Source organism: Ictidomys tridecemlineatus, chromosome 15 (assembly GCF_052094955.1).
Source record: "Ictidomys tridecemlineatus isolate mIctTri1 chromosome 15, mIctTri1.hap1, whole genome shotgun sequence".
NCBI classification, from domain to species: domain Eukaryota; kingdom Metazoa; phylum Chordata; class Mammalia; order Rodentia; family Sciuridae; genus Ictidomys; species Ictidomys tridecemlineatus.
Window position 1 is genome coordinate 60,275,078 of NC_135491.1, and position 20,797 is coordinate 60,295,874.

General features: G+C 49.8%; 1 protein-coding gene across 6 annotated transcripts in view; it reads right to left on the minus strand.

Moving 5' to 3' along the window:
* Ankrd11 (ankyrin repeat domain 11) overlaps window positions 1-20,797 on the minus strand; it is a 157,213-nt gene that overhangs the window by 35,633 nt on the left and 100,783 nt on the right. Inside the window, exon 2 of one of the 6 annotated variants that reach the window (XM_078032836.1) lies at window positions 8,978-9,138. The exons of the other annotated variants lie outside the window; for them this stretch is intronic. The gene's annotated coding sequence lies outside the window, so the exon portion shown is untranslated. The remainder of the gene's footprint in view (window positions 1-8,977; window positions 9,139-20,797) is intronic. 6 annotated transcript variants of the gene reach the window in all.

Sequence of the window (20,797 nt, forward strand, 5' to 3'; positions counted from 1 at the left end):
GAGCCCTATCCCAGCCTCACACCAAAGAATTTCTGTCTTGATCTCAGCTCCAGGTGGACACGAGGCACTCGCTGTCAGCATACACTCACCCACTGTGCCCTGCAACAGACAGCTCTGTGGCCCAGCCATCCCAGAGCTACCCACCCCAAAACTAAGATGCAGAATAATCAAACAGTAGTTTTCTAGCAGCAGGGGAGAAAGAGTCCCAAAGACAAAGGGTCTGCGGTGGATGCTCCAAAGACAGACAGAAAAGCACTCGGGCACACGTTGAACCAAATGGAACAGCACAGACAAACTGTGACCGTGTCAACAGGGGCAGAGGACCCATGCGCATGGCACAGGAGGCTTTGCCCAGTCTGTGTGTGGCCTGGGAAAGAAGCCCCTCAGCAGCTTGGACACAGGCAAAGTCTCCAGACACTGGCCTGTCCTCTGCTGACAGGGCCTGCAGGGTGGAGCAACCAGCAGCTGCAGCTGGAGAAAAGCATTTCCAAAAGAAGCACTTGGCCACAGTCAACCAGAGTTAAGAGCAAACCAAAGTGTTTTTGAGGATGCAGCAACTACTGAGACCTCCCAGGACCGCTCCTGAGAAAGTGCTGGGAGGTCCTGCTGCCTGGGCAGCACACTGCAGCTGGCAGGCCTGAGAGCTAGGAATGGGTTTCACAGGTTTATGCTTGAGGGAAGGGAAAATGAAAAGGCTAAAGCTTCATGGTACCCCCCCCAATTACCTGGAATTAGGATTTTAGTGTCCATAAATAATTAAAGCTCTCCAGGATGCAGCCCTCCCACTGGCTCATGCTCCTCTATTGTTTCTGCGCTGCTGGGGTAAACTCGGAGCCTTGGGCATGCACAACACACACTCCGCCACTGAGGCGCACCCCAGCTGCCATGTGCCTTTCTGTCTGGCCGGCTTCACTGCGCAGGCTCTGGGGCCTCACATGTGTTCATGATGATTCTAAGATGCCACAAGCCCTTTTCACAGCATTGATGCCAGCACTGGGGGTCACAATGACTTTACTATCATGTGATGGCAGCAGAACCTGGCACTCAGTGCTGGGCATGGTGAAACCCTGAACACTGAACCTCATGGCCGCCAGTCCTGCCCTTCCAAGGCTCTGGCAGGGGGAGGCCTGCGTGTTGAGCACCCTGGGTGCTTATCACAGGCCTCAAATATCACAGGGAAAGTGTCTGCTCGTGGTGCTCCTATTCATTTGTGTAATTTGAAGGTGTTTCCTCCAGTTTTAACTCTGAACAGGAGTTTTCCCTAAAGGGCTGTCTTTCCTGCCCAAATCTCAAAGTTACCGTGAACTGGGTGCCTGGCAGTTCCTGTGTCCCACGGGGTCTCTAGGAACTGGTTCCAGGGCCCCCACAGATAGCAAAGCCCACAGCGCTCAAGCTCAAGGTATACGACGGAGTGGTGTTTGCACAGGACCCATCCCTGTTCTCCTACACATCAAGTCCTCTCTGGATAACTCTAGTATCTGAAGTGTCATAAATGCTGAGTGCAGCCCATGCAGGAGGGGTGCTAGAGAAGTCTGTGCGTGCTCAGTACAGGACCCACTTCCCACCTAACTTTTTCAATCTCTGATTGGTTGAATCCGCAGATATGGAACCCACAGAGACAGGGCCCGACTGTTGTTTTCTCTAAAGTAAACGGAGTGAGCTGATCACTTCAAGGAAAACTGACAGCAATAACGTCTGAGCTTTCAAGTGAAAGGAAATATGAACTTTAGAAAACCTGCACCCACCAGCATTGGGCTGATGCCTCTGCACAAGGGAAAGGTGTTTCTATGAGGTCAGCAATGTTATCAAAGGCATCATTAGTAATGTACAATGAAGCACCTGCACAACTCAGTGAGCCGGGGTTTCCTAAAGGACCAGGATGGAGTGCTCACACATGGGGCAAGAACTGGTCCTCCAGACTAGAACGAAGACCTCAGTAATGCATGTGAAGCACCAGAGCATGTCTGTGCTACTGCACCCTGTGCAAGCCAGACCTCCCATCCACCTGTGGCAAGGCAGCCAGTTGCAAGCAGGAGCAGTGGCCTGCTGTGAGGGAGGTCGGCCAGACAACAACAAGGTGTGGGCACTGGAACAATGCTACCTTCCTCCATGCACCAAATTCTTTTGTAAGATGGTTATACTTTAATAGAAATTAATGTATTCTAACACATGATACTGATTACTTTCAAATGAACAAAATATCTAAATTTTCTCAAGCTAACCTTTTTAATAAAATAACATCATAGGGGTCTCACATAAACAGGAGGTCTGTGGGCCCCTGGAGCCTCGTCCTGAGAAGGGCTGCAGTCCTGGAAGCTAGAGCCTCTGCCCAACACCAGGCCAAGAGCCCAGCCTGCAGAAGACGACTTGCACCAGGTGCAAGAAACAACAGCCCAGACCCCCAGACTGGTGCAAGGACCCAAAGGAGAAATGGGTCTTGAAAGGAACAAAAACTCATGCAGAGAGTTGAAACTGGAGGAAACACCTTCAAATTATACAAGTGAATATTAGTTTAAAAAAAAAAATAGCTGGGTGCAGTGGCGCATGTCTGCAGCTTAGGACACTGAGACAGGAGGATGGCAAGTTCAAAACCAGCCTCAGCAATTTAGCAAGGTGCTAAGCAACTCAGTGAGACCCTGTCTCTAAATATAATAAAGAATAGGGCTGGGGATGTGGCTCAGTGCTTTTCTAGCATGCATGAGGCCCTTGGTCCCATCTCAGACACCACCACACCCAACCCAACCCAATCAGGGACAGCAGGGGCCAAAATAGCAGACAGCCTGGGCCTACCTCGGTTGCCAGAGAAAGACAGTTTTGTCCCTCTGAGGCAAGAGCAGAGCTGGACACCGTGGGAAACAATGCAGCCCCACACCAGCCACCCCAGGCCACAGAGCAGTGTGCAGGAGCACCCAGGACCACCTTTGCAACTTGAGGACAAGACAAAGAAACACTCCATAAGAATAGTCAGAAACTGAGTCACCAAGGCTCATGACCATTAAAGGCCACTTCCCCCAAAGCAGGAGAGTATTTCCTGCACATAACTGAGAAAAAGTCCTTGAATATACAAAGAACTCCTGCAAACCTATGAGGAAAAAAACCCGAAAAGATGCCAAATGGAATGGGCACTTCACAGAGCAGGAACTGCAGAGGACCAGTGAGCAAGTGGAAGGCCAATGCACCCACATACAGAAGAATAACAAGGCACCATGCTGTGCAGCCTCCGCACAGGTAACTCTGAGGTACAGGGCACCATTCCTGAACTTCTGTCTGGGCAGGGGCCTGGACGGGGCTCTAAGTGAGCTCTCAACAGGTGTTGCTTTAGGATCAGGATGCTGTGCATGTTTACTCTGTGAACTTTGGGACGCTGACACATTTCACAATAAATAGTTTTAAACCCTGGTAAGTCAGGTTCAAAACATGGCACACGGTGTACCCTGGCAGGACCTGTCCTCCCCCAAGAGTCCCTGGCTCCTGCAGTCAGAGGGACCCAACGCAGAGCAGCAGCTCAAGGCTACCTGACCTTGTGAAGCAAGCAGGTGAGTACAGAGGATGGGCAGACTGACACATGCACATGTGCACTGAGTGTGTGTGCAGGACAGAGATGCAGGCTAGGCGCTACAGGTGCAACTGGATGGCCCAAAATAGCAAGCGTAGGGAAGCACTGAAGGTGGAACACAAGCAGTGAGTCAGCAGAGGCCCCAGGAACAACAAGCAGGGGGAAGGAGGCCAGCTTCTGGGCACTGCTGCTGTGAATACCAGGCCAGCTCCTGGGGAGGGTCATGGTAAAGTGTCCCAGAGAGCAGCTCAGTGCTGTGAGACCCAGAACAGTCCTGAATCACAAAGCCCACCGCTGTGTGGCTGCTAGTGACCTCCATGCAGGAGAAATAGAAGAGAGATCAGGCACCTTGGAGGCTCTCCACAACACCAAGGGGAGGAGTACACAAGGCTGGTCCAACACGGAGCTGAAGAGCACCACACAAAACCACACTCTCAGCAAAACTCTCAGCAAGGTCAACAGGAGCACTCACAGAGCCACACAGCAGGAGTTGGCAGCGCCCCTCCTGAGGCGGTGCCCTGTTGCCACTGCTATTCCACTCTATGCAGGAGACCTGGCCAGGGAGGGCAGGGAGGCACCACGTGGCTCTCAGATCAGAAGGCAGAGGCACTGTGTGAAGAGGATGCACGTCCAGAGAAGTACCAGCATTCCACCAGAACCTCCCAGAGCAGAACAACACAAGAACACAGAACCCGAGAACACAGCAACCCCTGGTGCTGCTACGAGTGTGCCAGCGCCCACATAGACAACCCAACAGTTGCTCCAAGCAAAGAAAAAATAATCAGATTCAAACAACAAAGCTAGAAAAGTCTGTGAAAACTTTAGGGAGGGATCTTTAGGAATCATGGCTAGGCAGAGTTCTTAAGACACCTGAAGCAGAGTCCACTAATGAAAAAGATCCATAAACCATCTCAACAAAATTTAAAATCCATGCCCTGTTAAAGACGTAAAAGGTGAAAAGACAAACTGCAGACAAGAAAAGTGTTTGCAAGTCACAGCCAGATACAGGATTTAGCAGTGCAACCTTGATTATTTTCAAATAAACAAAATATCTGTAAATTTTCTCAAACTACACTTTTCAGTATGGTAACATCATAGGGGCCTCACATAAACGGGAGGTCTGCAGGCCCCTGGAGCCCTTGTCCTGTGCAGGACTACAGTCTTAGAAGCTGGAGTCTCTGCTCAGCACCAGGCAAGAGCCCAGCCTACAGAAGACCCGCACCAGGGGCAAGAAACATCAGCCCAGACCCCCAGACTTGTATAAGGACCCAAAGGGGAAATGAGTCTTGAAAGGAACAAAAAACTGGAAAAAACACCTTCAAAGTATGCAATTTGGAGGATGGCCACAAACAACACTGTCAGAAATGGACTCACTAGGACAGCATGATGGTTTGTTGCTGGCAGGCAGGCAGGCAGGCAGGCAGGCAGGCAGGCGCAACCACCCTCAAAACAGCCCAAAAAGCTGCCTGCTGCCTGCCACAGGCACAGAGAAGCCAGGTCTCCACCTGTGCCAAGGGAGTGCAGAGTGGCACAGCCACCTCCACAGCTGCACTCCTTTTTCTATCCCAGAAAAGGAGGTGCTGTACAGGAGTCCAGGCGCTTCAGCCTGGACTCTAGCCATATCACCTTGCCTCCTTAACAGCCAAAGGAAGTTAACCATTGGTACAAAGGTCGATAAGGTCAATCTCTAGAAAATTCTGATAGGTACAAAAAGCCAATCTCCAACAGTCTTGTCTTCCAGTGACAAAACCACACACCTGGGGAACTGACCAGTGGTGGCCAGGTGATGGAAATAAGGTGAGGCAGGGCTGGTGGGGCCCTGGCATTGTACACAGGGTAGCGTCTGGGCGGGCCATGGTGTGGCCCTCTGGTGGCTCCTGGTACAGCATCCATGTTGCGGTCACCCTGTAGAGGCACAGGGAACAACTCAGGATGCTACTACTCTCTAACTTCTTGGAAGTCTACAATTATTGCAAAAGGAATGTTTTTGAAAGGGGAAAGACAAGGAGATGTGGATCCTTCTGGCTGTGATGGCAACACTCTAGGCAGACTTCTTTTATTTTTTGAGAGGGGGGGAGGGAGAGGGAGAGGGGAGAGAGAGGAAGGGGGAGAATTTTTAAATATTTATTTTTCAGTTTTCGGTGGACACAACATCTTTATTTTTATTTTATGTGGTGCCGAGGATCGAACCCAGCGCCCCACGCATGCCAGGTGAGCGTGTTACGGCTTCAGCCACATCCCCAGCCCCAGGCAGACTTTTTTTTAAAAGCCTTGTTTTGGGCTGGGGTTGTGGCTCAATGGTGGAGCGCTTGCCTGGCATGTGTGAGGCACTGGGTTCGATCCTCAGCACCACATAAAAAAAAAAATAAATAAATAAAGGCACTGTGTCCATCTACAACTAAAAAAATAAAACAAAACTTTAAATATAGAAAGATGACCTCACAAAGGAACACACTTTGCTATGGTCAGTGGTAGGACTCAGGAGGATGTGGCTGGAGCAGCTACTTCTCATACAGACTTTCACAAACCTGGCAAGGTGATGCTGGGTGCTAAGCCAATGGATGTGAGTGTCCTTACAGTGGGGTAGCAGCTTCCCCAGCAGAGTCTGGCAAGGGAGCAGCCATAGTGCACAGAGATCTGTACCAGAAGCTATAGCATCACTGCCCCACGCTAGTCTTCAAAGTGAGTTACAAGGCCAGTCCACACCTGCAGGCAAGATGAAGCTCCATCTGCAAGTTGCCAGGCCTGGCATGTTCCTGAAGGACTCCTCCAGCACGCTTCATTATGATGTGGTCATCTGACTGCACAGCGTGGATCTCACCTGCCTTTTCAGATCAAAAAGCTTTCCTATCCTCAGGAACGACACTGTTGGTGGGGTGTTGTGTGGCAGGAACCAAGTGAGCGCTCAGGAGTACCACAAAAGGAAGGCAGACATGTGTAATCTGGCAGGCAGAACCGGGCAGTGCTTTTCTACTCCAGCTGGAGCATCAGTCTTAAATCCTGATGTACCTGGTTTTGTGCTTCTTAGATCCCAGCACAGACAAGGCCTTGAAACCCAGGACTTGCTAGGATCCTGGAGCAGGGGGAGAAAGGGCCATGGAGCTGTGTGCCCAAGTGCTCGGAATAATAAGGGCAGAGAGGCAGAGGGCCTGTACCTGTATGTGGACAAGGACAGTCGTGGTGAAGAACCACAGCACTGACAGCAGATGTAAATCCATCACCTCTGAATAGGAAAAACCTAAGGACTCAAAACCCAGAACCCCAGCCTTTGAACAATGCTGGAAAACCGTGTCACTGTTTTGGAAACTGGTGAAGGTGGCTAGCTGTTTATTCTTCCCTACAGGAATGGCACCTGTACCAAATGGATGTGGAAGGTGAATGCCCAGCTTACCAGGCTTAGCATTGGCCCCTGGCAGCCTGGTGAATCTACCAGGCACATGCAGACACAGCCACAGGCCCTCAGGCCAGGCACTGTGCACATGCTGGTGTCAATGCCGGAGCCCTCCTACACAAGAGACAAACAACTCAAGCTTGTTAACAAAGCTGGAATGTGCTCTGTGTGTAGAACCATTTGCCTGGTGGTTCCAGACTCAAGCCCATCAGCAAAAACGCCCAGAGTAGCTCGAGCTGGGAATTAGGCCAGCCTACACCGGGAAGAGCTAGGGTGACTTAAGACAGAGGGAAAAAGTAATATATTTCATCTGCAATTTTCATATTAATTACATACTGAAAGCAAGTACTCTGTATGTGCTGGGTTAAATGAAACACAATCCACTATCATTTGTTTCTTTTTGTTATTTAATGAGGCTAAAAGAAAATTTTAAATTAAACGCAGTTCACATTGTATATCTACTGGACCGAACAATTTCAAAGAACAAAGGACCCAATCTTTAATAAAAAGAAGAACAATCAAGAGAAAAACACAATGCAGGAGTTTAAAGATTAAAAATGACCAAAAAGACAAAAGACTCCGTGCGTGGACTCTGCTTGGAGGTTGAGGAACGTGGAGCTCTGTGGCAACCAGCAGGGTACAGGGTAAGGAACCTCCAGCTCCGTGACTGCCTTATTTTCTAGTGAGCTGTGTCATGTTAGCAGTCTTCTCCAGGTGAAATGGTGCAGTGGGAGGCTGGGTGGGAGGCAAAGAGGCCAAGCAGGCCGCTGTTCCCTGCTCCAAGGGCGGTCCGCACTCTGAATGATACTAAGCACCCAGACAAAGTGCCAGAACCATGTGCAGAATGAGCCTTAACTTCACAAGCAGTCCATCAACTCTGAATCAAGCCACTCATCCACGAGAAATGGCTGCTGAAGCTGGGAGGCAGGCAGTGTGTGTAACAATCACATAGTTCAGTGGTCCACTTTCAGAACACAGTACTCAGCCTACATTGGTAAGATCCAACTGTAGCCATTTTACTTTTAGCCTTTCCCTTTGCCTGCCCCAATTTTAAAATCAGCTGATCACATAGATGGTAACCCAGGCTCTGCTGCCTTGGGGTGTTCCCAGGATCCCTCGGGGGTTCACCCTTCTGCATCTCAGTATTTCTAACAGCATTTGCAAGTGGCCGTACTTAGTCCCCAGGCCGCCTGGGGGGAATGGGGACTGAGGCTGCTTCAGGAAGATAATCTTGCTTGGTGAGCAAGAACTCCTAGTGCACTGAAATAAGAAAGCCCACTGATTCCAGACACCCAAGCTGTGTGGCCCCCAGAGGCAGTGCATCTCTCTGAGCTTCCATCTGCTTCCAGTGAAGAAGCAGAGGTCTACACTACTCTTGTAGAATCAATTATCACCCAGAAACGTTCTTTAGAAAATAAAAAGACAGACCCACAGGGACAGAGTCTACTGAGAGAGTCACTGGGTCTGCTCAATGTAATTCCCTGTCTACTGAGTATTTTATTGAAGAGTTTCAAAAACAAGAAACAGGTAGGAGTAAAATAAGAAGAGTCTGAAAGCACTGAGAAAAGTCTTACTACCTGTGAGACAGAAATAAACATTAATTCCAAGTGATGAGACTTTCGTAGGCACTTAACGAAAACAGCAGGAACCAGTCAACAAAGAATGAGTCCATCTTTGAACACTGTGAGCAGGACTCAAGGACACTGTTAGGACACCACTCACAGATAACAGGACCATCTCAACCAGGGAGATGCTGGAGCTGCTCAGAATGGACACTGACATAAGGCCACTGCTGTCCTGCTTAGGAACATAACTCAGGCAGGTTCTGCGCCTGGCTGGGTGTGAAGGCACAACTGCAGCCACAGTGCTGGGAGACACCAGGGACGAGACACGAGGTCAAGGTTGACCTGGGCAACTCAGAGAGGCCCTGTCTGGAAATTTAAATTTAAACAAACAGGGGCTGCGAATGCAGCTCCACGGTAAAAGTCCCGTGGGTTCAATTCCCAATATTGCAAAAACAAAAACAAAACCTGTTTGAATTTCCTCCATGATAGTGACATGGACAGCTGCCAGCACTGTCCCCTTTGTCCTGGATCACACTGAAGATGCCTCTGTGGGCTGTGTCATCATCTTCTCTCCCACCTGGCTCGGGGTCTGGAATGGCTGCGCCTATCTGGTGGAACCCAAGTCCCTGAGGACAGCAGAGAGAGAGAGAGAGAGAAGAGCATTTGTAACCCAGGGCAACAAGTGCCCACTCAGGCCTGCCGAGCTCACAGACTCCCATTTCCAATCTTCTGCAGAAGAAGGAGAAGATGGTTCTCGTGAAGGAGTCTACAGGGACTGAGGAACAGCAAGGCTCTCTGCACCTGAGCCATAGGACTGCTGGGGCTCCAAGGAAAGGAGCTAGAAAAGTGAACAGAGGCACCAAGGCCTGGCACTGCCTGCCAGGTGCACAGCCTGGTCTAGAGGCAAAGCCTCAGTGAGCAGGGTGCCCCGGCTTTGCCCTGCTTGTCTCCCAGTTGGCTCCCATGGCACAACTGTCCCTTCCTTCTCTCCCTGGGAGAAAAAGTGGTCTGCACAGAGGCTGCGGCTGCTTCCTCTGCCAGTCACATTCCAAGAGGACTTGAGCACTGCTGTTTTCCTGTCCAGTGCAGAACACAGGAGCTGCATGGCTCCTGTGCCCTCCTGCTACAGCTGATGAACCCACACTGACACAGGAGGATTACAAGGGTCCACAGACTGCATCAGGGCTCACTGAGTTTGGACAGACACATAGTGACATGCACCCACCACCGTACTGTCACAGACTGTTTTCACTGCCCTATCAGTCCCTGGAGCCCTTGGATCTTCCTGCTGTCTCCACAGCTTTGCCATTTCCAGAATGTCTTGAGTCGTAATCCTACAGCAGGTGGAATTTTCTGATTGGCTTCTTTCACTTAGCAGAATGCATTTAAGGTTCCTCTGTCTGGTTTTGTAAACAAGCTTCTTCTTATTATTATTATCATTTGCAGTACAGGGGATGGAATCCAGGGGCACTTTACTACTGTGCTACATTACTAGCTTTTTATGGGGGGGGGGGGGGACAAGGTCTCACTAAACTGCTGAGACTGGCCTGCAACTTTCCACTCTCCTGCCTCAGTCTTCAGAGCTGTTGGGATGACAGGTGTGCACCACTGCACCCAACTATCCTCATTAGTTTTTAGCCCTAAATAACATTCCTTTGCCTGGCCTTGCCACTGTCTAACCACTCACCTGATGAGGGAAAAGCTTAGTCACCTGCAATTCTGGCAATTATGAATGAAGTAGCTCTTTTTTTTTTTAAGTGAAATATACAGATCAGAAAACATCAGAAGTCACCACCCTGATATGTCATCATGTGAGAAAATAGCACTGCTCTGTGAATGTGCTGCCCGCGTGTGTGCACATGTGCTGTGGACAGAGATGTAAGCAGACCACTTCACACCACTGGCCTACCTAGCTATGAGCCTTGGATGTGTAGTCAGACACATCCCAGTTTCTCATCTACAGAAGACAAAAACAAAACGACCCTTACACTGCCATCAGGACCACAATTGGCACCTAGGTAGCCGATCCTGAACTCTCCCTAGGTGAAGACAGGATGTGGACAGCCCCCAGTGCGTCCTGGTCAGTTTTCAGCCTTGCCTTTACTGCTCTGTGCCCTCTTCCAACCATAGGATGCACAAAGGCACCATGGACACAAGCGATAAAAAGACTGCTGTCTAGGTGGACCAGGCTGGACCTGGGCATGTAGGGTTCAGCACAGGCTCTGCCCACACTTCACTGCAAGAGGACATGGCCCACCAAGGTAAGGCCATATACACACTAACTTGTGCAAAACAGCCCTAAACTGCAAAAAGTCCCCAGGGCCACCAGCAGGAGAAGGAATGAGCCATGGCAGTGGCCCAGGATGCACCAGTAGCAATTGCTACAAAACTCCAGACTTCAGGTAGACGTGACTGGGGGAAGCTCCACACTTTGGATGGGTGATGGTATAGGTGCAAAGGTCGTAAGAGCACCGTTGAGCACACCTGAGATGTGTGCCACTTCCTACACACAATCACACTTCAAAGAATATAAAGACCAAAACCAGTCTCTCTCGCGACCTCACCAATCAAAACCAGTCTCTCGGACGACCTCACCAATCAAACAGCAGGCCAAGTTTTGCAGCCTGTGAAGGCGCCAGCTGGGAGGGTCCACCCCATCTGTTCCTCTTCACCCTGTCACTATACACAGGGCTGGATGGGGACAGCCTCACGCTGCCCCTGGTGTCACCACCGCCACAGCACTGCTCACTCTGAGGCCTCTGCGCCCGGGGGTCTTCTGAAGCACGGCAGGAGAGGACCTGCAGGGCCACATACTCCCAGCCTGAGCGTGCACTGGCAGGAAGCCTTTGGGCCTACAGAGCTCTCTCACACCCACACCTGCAAGTCCAAGACTCACCTGTACATGAGCCAGCACTGACCCCCCCCTCCCCAAGCCCTGGCACACAGAACTCAGAGGACTGCAGAGCATGGTCAGTTCACTGCAACAGTGAGGGGCCCAGGCTGCTGGCTGGTTGGACACTAGCCTTTGCATGTGTATCCTGCAAATAGGCCACACACATACTTGGAGGCACCCTAACACCCTTATACAGGTCTTTTATTAGGGTTTCTAAACTAAGAAGCAAAGACCAACATTACAAGAAACTTGACCTAAGACATTATTCCTGCCATCGGTCTGAAAAAGCTTTAACTATTAATCTGCTCATGTGCTCCTTGGTCACGGAGCTCTCTACTAACATCACAACCAGGACTCCAGCCACCTGTCTGGACAGGTGACAAGCAGGGGCACATGGCCAGCAGGCATAACCCAGAGCTTCAAAGACACAGAGCTTGAGAGGCGTCTCACAGGAAGGTATGAGGCCTGCCAGGCACCACCCACCACCACTGGGCCACATCGGAGGACACGAGTGCTCAGGCTGTCCTTGCATGGATCTGGGCAGGAATCGAACCTCTTACAACTGTCCCCTCCTGGCAACTATCTATTTGAGGCATCTTACCAGTGGCAGGACGAGCCACGGCAGAGATGATAAAAGAGTTTTGTGCAAATACAACACCTTAAACATAAATAAATTTCTCTCCATTAGAAAACAACTGCGTTTCAAACACCAAAACAGAGAGATGAACAGATAAAGATATTATGTGAAGCGCTCACCATGAAATTTCAAAAAGGAGAAGACTCGGCTCATGGCTCAGACTCTCATGGCCATGTGAGCAGATAGCATGCAGCCTGGGTCTCCCAGGGCTGGCACAGTTTTCCTTCTCTGTAACTCCATGGCTCTGCACAAGCATGCTTCAGACAGTACAGGAGACGTGTGCCTCTCTCTCTTCAGCATGTCAAGCAGCCATGCAGGTGGGACATAAAGCAGGAGTTTGATCCCCCCCACACTGTCTTCTGATGGCCAAGTATGCTCTGACCCCCACACCACACATCTGCTAAGCGGGAGAATCCTGCGTATCCAAGCTCATTGCCACAGTGGGCTGCCACAGTGGAGCAGGAACAACTCAACCGTCTCGTGTTTACCCTCTCTGCTGCTACCATGGTGACCCCCAACAAACCAGCCCACCATGCCACCCTCCCTCTTGGGAGCCACAGGTGCAACTGCCATGGCTGCCACCTCCTGGCTGGCTCCAAGGACACTGCCACACACCCAACTGAAGCATGTGGGACTCCTCGAAATCCACCCTCTCTGTGCCCAGGGCATCTACCCCAGGTCCACACTGCAGTCCTCTAGCATGCAACACCTACCAGCCCTCCACTCCCTGCCATCTGTTTACAGGATGCTGACAAATGCTGACATCCATTTGGAGAGGTCTGTCTGTGGTGGAGATTCTGTACTGCACACAGCTCTGCTCTTCTACAGCACAAAAGCAATTGGGGAAAAGGGCAAAACCTGTCCTCTCCTTAAGTTTAGTGAATCAGGCAGGGAAAACAATAACTTTCCTTTCTGACTTCCAAGGTTTGCCAGACAGATGCTTAGAAACAAGTCTAATTTAGTAACCACATGTCATCAGAGATTGGCTGGTGACAGCATCCTGTACCTCCTTCTCTTGGGTACCCCACCATTCTGGTCTGTAGGATCCTCCTCTCGCTTGGCCTGGGACCAGGAGGAAACAGCATGCCCATCTGCTCGGATGCTGGCCTCTGAACCAGGCCAGACACAGGTTGCACAGCACCACCACAGTCTCTCACACATCCCAAGCTGGGTCGCCGAGCAAAACACCCCAGTCCGCACTCACTGTCCTTGTGGCTCCAGGAGGATAGGAAACCGACTTTGCCGCTGTGAAAGCATGTGGGGGCAAGGTCAGAGGTGGGCATAGCTGGTGACGCTAACATTGCAGGTGTGCTTTGTACTTCCCAGGCTGGGTGTAGCATGAGCTTAAGCTCACTTCTCAGCACACACAGAGCTGACAAGTTAGCTGTCCCACTGAGAAGTCCTCAGGTCCTGACCCTGCACCCCTCCCCCAAGTCCTACAGTGAGGAGACACCGAGGTCAGCTCTTCCTTCTCAGTGACTCCAGTATCATGAACACAACGAGCAAAAACACATCTTCTAAAAGCCCGGCAACATAAAAACCCACATTTCCTTGTTTTGTAATGGAGTGCAAAGTAAAGTGAACAGGGGAACTGGGCCCAAGCACTTAGAGCTGTGCCAACAGAACAGCTTGCCTGAGAACCCCAATCCCGCCAATCCTATCACTGTGGGACCAAGCCAGGCAGTAGCAAAACCTTGATACCCAAACAGGGGCTCAGACCCATGTGTGGTCACAATCACCATCAGCATTTTCAGGGATGTCAGTGAACTACGCAGGGACACAGCTGCAGGCTTCCCTAGCTGCCCATCTCCAGACCCTAGGCCTGAGCACCCTTGCACAACAAGTGAAAGCTCCTGAAGGAGAGAGCAAGCACCTGAGAAAGTACTGCTTAACCCACGAAGTGCTGCGTCTCCATGAGGCCACCATGAGTTCAAAACACCCTGGGTGGACACATTCAACATGCCCAACCTGCCCAGCCTCACACTTTACAGTGTACTTACTGTTCTCTGCGCTGACGAGCTGGCCCACCATGCCTTCAGCCTGGGACAGCACCAGAGTTCAACATGTAAAATGTAGCACCAACTGAATGCACACAACTCACATTCCACACCAGGGACCCCGTGTATAGTCAACACACATTTACCCATTGCCTTGGTCCCCTGTGGAAGGGACAAGCCGCTTTACTTTTAATAGCCAAAAGATGGTAACAACCTGAATGTCCACCATGCTGCAGAAGACAACTTGGCGACAGCACGATAGACACACCCCAGCAGAATGAACCCTAAAGAAAGCACATGGAGAGGACTCCCTCTCAGATAACCTAGAGAATGCAGACCACGGCAGCAGTGCTCCCCTCTGTGCAAGAACTGTTTACATGAAGCTAAGCTACAACGGGCAATGCTGTGCTACAGAGAGACCTGATGTTTGGGGAGGGCTCACTGGAACATTTTCTACTGCAAACAGTGGCTGTAACCTTATTTGGGAAAATGGTCTGTGCAAACGTTAACTAAGTTAAGGATCTGGAGACAAGGCCATCATGGATTATGGGGTCAGAACCTAAATCCAGCCGTGATGGGAAGCTGGAACAGAAGGCGATGTGGCAGGAGGTTAGGGCAGCCACAGGCCAGGGGCTGCCAGGTGGGCTCCAACCTGAGACTTGGCAGAACCTCAGCCTGCCTGCAACTCACTTCCAGACTGTTGGTCTGTAAACCTGGGAGGCCACACTTCTGATGTTTAAGCCTCCAGGCGTGTGGCCAAGTACTTATGCTTGCACTAGGAGCTAACACAACTTCTAAACAGAATAGAGAAAGGAGAGGATCACCTCCCTCGTCCTCAGCTTTAGCCACACTGCGTTTCAGTGGGACCCCCTGGGACCACTAGACTGGCTGTCAGAGTAGCTCCATAAGAGAAGGTTCCACAATATGCGCCTCTTAAAAACTGGACCATGTTAGGGCTGTGGCTGTGGCTCAGCAGTAGTGCACAGAGAGAACGGAGAACTCCAAGGCACATAATGACACAGCGCTCATGTGATACTATGTTTACCAACCATTCATCCCTGGTGATCTGGACAGGCACATATGCCAGAGGCAAGAAATCAGAGTCACACAAAGCAGATGTTGCCCAGGGCCAGAGTGGGGTGCAGACAGAGTCAGGACCTGTCAGAAGGTCCTTGCAGTTCACTATCACAGCCAAGGTGAATTCTACTACGCCCTACAAGTTGGGTATAAGGAGGTGAAAAGGCTCTGGAGGCTACTGCCCAGGAGGGAGACGTAACCAGCTGAGCCAGTGGGGACACGGGAAATAGGTGGGTTGCTGTATGATTTCCACATAGGTCATTTGACAACAGTACACAAGCTAATGGTTTTTTCTTTAAAATGCACACACAACTGTGTAATCTGAGGGACTGCTAATGCCCATACCTCTCTCCACTCTGCTACTAGGGCTTCCACGGAGCAGTTTAGGGCCCTATGGATCTTATTCTGGCCCTGTTCCTATCCCAAAGCATTGTGACTCCAAATTTTGTAGCTAATCACTCCCAGAAGTGGTATTTCTGCAGGGTAATACTGTGTGAGTCTTCATGCTTCAGGATAATGAATGCTGACACATGCAGTTGTGCTTTTTTATAACTGTAGTATGGCATTCACTGTCTGAAAAACATCCATTCTCTTCTTAACTGGCATTCATTTTTATCCAACTTTTTGCTACTAGAAACAAGGCCATATGAATATCTGTCCACAACATCTTTATACCTGTGAAGTTTAAAATGAAACTGCAGCTGATGTGAAGCACACACCTGCCATCTCAGCAACTGGGGAAGCTGAAGCAGGATCGGAAGGTACAGGTCAGCCTGTGAAGCTTTGTACGAACAGAGAGGCCCTCAGCAACTTAGGAGCCTGGTGCCATGAGGTTATTAAGAGCCTCTGTCTGAACAAGGGGAGGGGAACTTTGCACATCACACACTCTCCTGTGGAATAAGATCAAGTTCTTACAAAAACAGTGGCTAACAACTTTCATTTAAATAAAAATTACAAACTCAAGTGCTAATATGAAGCTCTCCAAAGCAAAATGACAGAAACCAGAGAATGTGACAGACGCATGTGTGCTCCTTGGCAGAGCACTTGTGGCTTGTACCCAGTTTTCAGGGAGCCCACATCCCCAAATGCTATTTAGTATGTCATCTCTTCTTCCTGAATGTGTGTGGCAAAGTGCTGGGTGCTAAACGACAGGCCAGTGGAGCACAGAACGAATACTGTGCTTTCTACATTCAACTTCCAAAGTTACCAGCGCACAGAAGGAACACATTTATACTATAAATGAATTCAGGCTTCATTTACATGTACCCAGAAAAAGTTCCTGACTCATAACCCACCATGGATGGAGGTGCTGGTTATGTGCCCTATCATGAAAGAAGCCACTTGAGGCCATTCCAGAGCACAATCTGAGGGCCACAGTTGTGTCTAACACACGGAGACAGGGAGATTGGCTGAGGCACTGGCATTTTGCTGTGTCACAGGAAGAGTATGAGGCTCGTGAATCTCTCGGCACTACATGTACCATAGGGTTCTTTTAAAACTCCAAAGTAAAATAATCAGACAATCAAACAAAAGAGAGCAGACAATTTAAGGTGGAGCAGGGCAACATGCAGGTTCCCCCAGGTCAGGACAGTGCCCTCATGTGAACGGATGCCAGCAAGCAGCTTCCCAGCCTTCCAGAAGGACTGTGTGGGCTGGCAGGCTCATCGCCATGGCAACAGCTCCAAACATATGTGCAGCACACCAGCTGATTTCTGAGAGCTGTAAATAGAGGATAATGGCATTAAAAAAAAAAAATCCCAAAGTACAGTAAGGACCACCCATCCCACCTCTCTCCAGCCTGCTCAACGCCTAGATGCCAACGTTCAGCACAGAGCAATGGCATGGACATGTGGCTTTGATCCCTTCACCACACCAAATGTGTGATTATATACCTACGAAGAGCAAAATAAGGTCGTTGGATTCATTATGTTTGTGCAAAATTAAATACAGACAAGAATGGCCAATAGACATCAGAGTCTGGTATAGGTGATCTGCCTACAGGGACACCAGGATCTGGACTTTCCCTGGTCTGCTCCACACCTGCCTCCCATGTGGTCCTTTCCTTGGGGCCCTTCAAGCTCTTGGTACCTGGGCATCAAGGCCCAAGGGAGGTGCTGACAGATAAGTTTCCACAAGCCAGGAAGTCACAACTAGAAAAAGAGGAAAAGGTGTGGCAGTTGACTGCCTGGGTAAGGGTTCCAGAGGAAACCCACAGGCCTCTGGTAAAGCAGATCCTTATTCTCTGAAGAGTGAGTCCATTTCTTCCATGGGCTGGGGATAGGGAAACGGCATTCCCTGGAGGTGCTGAGGCCTTGGAGAGAAAGTGTTTAGTGCAGGCTGAGTTAGCGGTATCGGCACACCTTGAATAGGTGTGCAGAGATGGCCTAACAAGGAGCAAACCAGGGGTCCCAGCAAGGCTGCACAGAAGATGCCAGCAACTCCCAGCACTACCTTCATAACACCACAGAGATCTACCCCACTTTCTTCTTCCAGCATATAATGTGGTTAAGAATAATGTTTTTTTTCCTTATTTATTTTCTACCATGTCTTTGAAGCTTCATACAGAGAAGTAGGCAAATAAATCCCTAAGTATGAGCTGACATTCTTAAGAAAAAACAAACTTGATTATTTCATGTTGATTTATGGGCCTCACAAATATAGTCCTCATTACGCACCAACTATTCTAAGGCAACACACAATTGCATGTGAAAACGCGAGAAAGTGATTGCAGAGCAAACAAACTTATGTTCTCTGCAAGTATCGCTTTGCAGTGATCCACCCCTCAACTGCATAAAAGCTGAGAGAGGGGGGAAAGGTGGAAGAAAAGAAGGCCCATCAAACACTCCCAAAAGATAATTCCCTCCCCTCTGAGTCTGAGTTCAGGATGTGAAACCAACAGAAATCACACACTTGTGTATGTTCCCACATCTAAGTATGCTTTGCTTAAACACTAAGGCTCCTCCAAAGACAAAAGAACCATATTTTATTGTAAATTCCAACACTTTGTTTTAAAGATCCATACATTTAAACTGCATGTCTGGCAAATCCTTTCCAAATAAAAACCAGCTTAAATTCATCTTTTTAAAGCAGGACATGAGCATGCACATGTCAAAGTGCATGTGTGAGACGTGAAAGATCAACTGGAATTAGGGAAAATGTGCACAGGAAACCCAGCATCTCCTCTTGACTGACAAGATGTTAGAGAGCCAGCCTGGTTCAGATTCTCCTCTAGTCAGAAAACATAAAGCAGCAGCTCCTCTGATGTCCTGAAAAGAAGGGTCACAAACAGAGTACCACTCTCAGCAACTGACACCTCTGCACTCTGAAGCAAGCTGGCTCAAGTTTTTCTAGGAAATGCCTAGAACTCTGAGAACCAAACCAACGTGCAATGCAGAGCCTCCGTCCCTGCTCTCTGCATTGTGTCTGAAGTGGCTGTGCTCTGTGGGGCCACGAGACCCCCTCCATTGCTCCGACTTAACACAGTGACAGCAGCAATGCAGAGCCTCTGTCCCTGCTCTCTGCATTGTGTCTGAAGTGGCTGTGCTCTGTGGGGCCACGAGACCCCCTCCATTGCTCCGACTTAACACAGTGACAGCAGCAATGTGGAAAGTAGAGAGTATGGGGTTGTTTCAGGCAGGGGAGTCTGTGAGTCCAAAGCGTGTAACATCAGCTCCAGCATCAATGGCTACCGGCCCCTCAAAGCCTGGCACGGTCACCCCACCATTCTCAGTCTCTTCATCTGTAACCTGGGGGAGTCACCATGCTTCACACCCTTGGGAGGGTTCTGGGGTCTGTGCTCTGTGAAAAGCAAGTGGCACACAGTCAGAACACATGGGCAACTACAATGAATGAAAACATGTCCAACGAGGCACTTCAGATCACACTTGCTCAGAGTTTTACTTCCGCATTATGCTATACAGAGCCTCTGACCAGCCTCAGCTGAGCATACAGCATTATTCCTCATCACAAACCAAGAGCCTGGAGCTGAGATAATCCAACGACGCTCACCTCCAGGCAGGGCCACAGCTACAGACCTCTCTCTCCAGGGCCACGACAGGCCACTTTTGGAAAAGCACTCCCCGAAGAGTGCCATCTTTCTGTCCCAATGGACACAGGTTTTATCCCCAAGGATAAATCACTCCATCTGCCTACACCACCCACAAATGAAGGAGACCTGCTCTTTCCTTGTGGGAAGGCTGCCTCAGTGTCTTGATTTCAAGCTCCCAGAGTATATGCAGGGCTGAGGAGGGCAAAGAGGGAATGGCAGAACTGGTCAGACAAGCGGGCCAGAGAGGTGCCTGGAGCAGCATCTCTCACTAGGGAAAGCTGAGAAGGGCAGCAAGTCCAGAAAGTGGACCTGGAGGTTTTCACCAGCTTGAGAACACCAAGCTATATGCTCTCTGGTTTCATTCCAAGGCTCCTTGAGGACAACAGTGGTTGGCAGCACTGAGAAGCACAGGGAAAGCAGCACCACAGCAGGCACAGCCAGGACACCGGAGGGACCTGGCTGAGGGTCTGAAGAGCTGCCACATAGCTTCTCTCAAACTGCCTCCAGACCTCAGCAGGCGTAAAGAGCTGGGTGCACCCACCACAGAACAGAAAAGACTAACTCCCAAGGAAACCACAAAAAGAAATGCACAATTTCCAAATCTGCAGGCCAAAAATAATCTCAAAAGAATAAAAGAAAAGAGCGAAAAGATAAGTCTTAGAGACTGGAAGCTTAACAAACACTCAACAGAACTAAACACAAACATTTAGTAAGGGCAGGGACAATGGCCCACAGTACTCGCACATCAAAAGTGATTCCCAAGCGAGTGCAGGGCTGGAGCAAGGCTCTCAGGCCTAGGGATTACCCTGAAAAGGTTTCCGTTCTTTATGAAAAATCTACTCCCTGTCTCTTCTTACAACCGTACCAACAGACCAGGATGAAGAGTAAATGGACTAAAAGATCCAGTTAAGAGACAAAGTTTGTCAGGCTGGAAACGTAGGTGAACTTGAAGCACCACCGCCTAGAAAAATCCAGGACAGAGAAGAGACAGAACAGCCATCCCAGGTGAACACACCTGGGACAGACATCAGGTGGGTTGCTTTACTGACTCTGTGTGTGACCTGGCACCAAAGGCATGTGGAGAGAGTGTGAGTCACTGCAATGAGGCAGAAGGTTCCTCTCACCAGAGGTCAGAACTCAGTTCCAAGCTTTTAACGCACACAGTGAGAGCCTCCAAGAAAGAGCAAGAGCAGAGACCAGGTGCAGCAGCAGAGGGCACAGTAGGATGTGGGGGTAGGGGATAGGGGGCAGCCTCCACCCAGAGACCCACCCAGCGGCAGCCATCCAAGGAGCAAGAACAAGGCCCACTGTATTGTTCAAGAACACAGGGACCGGCCATCAGGAATGCTGATCACACACACAACTATCAAAGCCAGACACAGCAGAGAGGGGAGCAATGGGGGCTAGAAAAGAGGACCACAGTTCTGGCAATCAGAGAGGAATTCACAGTAGCTTAAATATTCAAAATTCAGAATGACAAAATGCCCCTTGGTGAGCTGAGAATTTAGGTACAGTTTCTTGGACAGAGATGTGTTTATTTCTAAAGGCTTCCTAATGAAGAGATTCTAAAAGAGGGAAAATACCAAAAGAGTGATTGGCAGAGGCTGAACACCCACAGGTGAGTGCCTGATTC